A 2,457-nucleotide genomic window follows, 5' to 3' on the forward strand; every position below is an offset into this window, starting at 1 on the left:
CAACGGCTGAAGATTAACAGGTAGATGTGGCTGGATGGGTAGAAAAGGGAGAGAGAGAGAGAGAGAGAGGGAGAGAGAGGCGCAACGGCGGCGGCGGTGGTGGTGATGATGGTGCGACGGCGGGTGTGACAGCGGCAGCGCTGCCGTATGGACCCCGACACCCCGTCGACTACAACACACACATTCAGAGAGAGAGAACGCGCGCGCGCGAGAGAGAGAGAGAGAAAGTGAAAGTGAACGGTCTGATAGAGAGACCGGCCTGGGATAACTTGATGTCAGAGATGTGCTCGGATCCAAGCAAGGTTGTAACTTTATATCAAGCACGAGTCAGAGATATCGGGATTCTCTGATCCCAAAGCAGAGAAGTATGACATCGCTGCAGCGATACAGACGACAAAAAAGCGCGCGCAATGTGAGCGCGTGTCGCTGCCCTGGCCGGTGCACACATGAACACAGGGGGTCGTGCCAGCTGCCCAACGCCTTGTTCCCCACCAACTCGACCAGGCCACACCGGCCCCGCCACCAGCACCACCGCCATGACAAGCTCAACCGCTGGGGCGCTGCCGTATTCTCTGCTTTGGACTTGCTTCTACTCTCGTGCAGATTGTGCAACAGCATGAACCCCGCCCGCATCAGAGTTATCGACGTGCATTACAAAGTTATTGTATTTTTGCTAACCTTGTTTTAATTACTTTGTGCAGACTATATGGACGTTTGTGTAGTTGACGGAGGTGGTCATGTAACTCTGGCATGTGGCTCTTGTCCAAACATACTGTTGAGAACAAGTGTTCGAATGTGCGTCCGGGTCCAGCGCGTGACATTAGCATGTAAAGTGTACTATATAACACACTCGACCCGCACACGAGCTGGCCCTCCAAGTTGACGGATGACGAAATGGATATCCGAGTCTCCCCCAGTCTTCCAGTCTCACTGTTTCTGTCACCGAGTTCGCCTGCTGTGACCGGATTCCAATGATGGTTGACACTGAGGGGAAGAACTCGACATGAATTATTGACTTCGTCCAGGGAGCCAGGGTGGTGTGCACGACAACACGAGTAAAAGAGTAATAGCCATGGGCGGATGTCAGACCCATGAAACTGAGAAGAACACGGAAAAGAACACGGAAAAGCGCGGCGTGCAGGAAACGAGGGAAAGATCCTGGCGCGGCCAGGCAAGCGCAACCCACACACACACACACACACATAGGTACGCACAAAGTCTGCGGTGGACCAAAAACACTTCTAGTCAAGGTCGTCAAAGTCGGTCGAGGCCAAGATTTCAATCTTGGGGCGACCGCTCGCACCTCCCGACCCCGTGGCGGTGGCACCGGTCGCATCGTTGCCCACGCGAAGCCATTGTGGACCACCCCGCACCTCCAGCTCCTCTTCAACCTCCTCGGCATCACTATCGGCCCCTTCGTCCCGTGCAGCCGTCAAAAACGTCATGGGGGCAGCCGAGGATGACGTTGGCTCCACGACGCCATTAAGCTCCTCATCATCCCAAATCTGCTCAGGAGCCCGCGGACCCGTAATGGCCTCCGAGACGCCTAACTCGGCACTCATGTCCTCCAATGGCGGGGGCACGTCCGAAACCGGCGCCGACGTTGCCGCAGGCATGGTGGACAAATGTGGCGTCAAGGTTTCTTGATCTTCCTCAACCGACGTGCTCGTCACCTGGATCTCTGTGGCTTCGGCCTTGTTCGGCACAGACGCAGAGTCGCCGCCTTCACCGTCACTATCGATGCCAGATCGATCCACCGTCGAGCCCACCAGCGCTGCATCCGACTCCAGATCCACGTTTTCGGCCTCTTCGTCCGAGTCGGGATCACCGTTGGCCGCACGGGCCGCGGCGTGCTGTTCCCGCAAATCCCACAGGTATTTGACAGAGCGATACTGCCTTTCGCGCTCTGCAGCAATCCATCGCTCTCGCTCCGCTCGCTCGGCCTCACGGCCACCGTTGGACCAGGCCACCGCGCAGGCTCGCTCACGGTCGCTGACGGGCTACCACAGTCAAATAAAGAACACACAAGCACCCACAACACCAGACACGATGAGCACCACGTTCTCTTCTCTGCCAAAGCCAAGCAAAACGCCCCCTCGTTCACTTCACCATGCTAAAATTGCACATGGCCCGCCCGAAAAGTGGCGTGGCAAGAAATAAGACGTACCCGATCATCCAAATAAGTCAAGTGCTCGCAGCGAACGATGGTGGTCTTGCGATAGTTGGGCACGGCCTTGATCACCTTGTTGCCCATCAAGTTGAGTACTCGAAGATTGGGCATGGCCGCAAAGACATCCATGATGGCCGGATCCTCCAGTCGGTTGTGGGACAAGTCGACCACAGACAGAGAAGGACAGGCTAGCAATCCACGCACATCATCGGCCGTGGCCAGTCGGTTGTGCGTGGCCTGCAGCGTGTTCAAGCGCTCCAAACGCTCCAGACCGGTCAAGCTCGTAA

The sequence above is a fragment of the Monosiga brevicollis genome, genomic scaffold, assembly GCF_000002865.3.
Source record: "Monosiga brevicollis MX1 MONBRscaffold_18 genomic scaffold, whole genome shotgun sequence".
NCBI classification, from domain to species: Eukaryota; class Choanoflagellata; order Craspedida; family Salpingoecidae; genus Monosiga; species Monosiga brevicollis.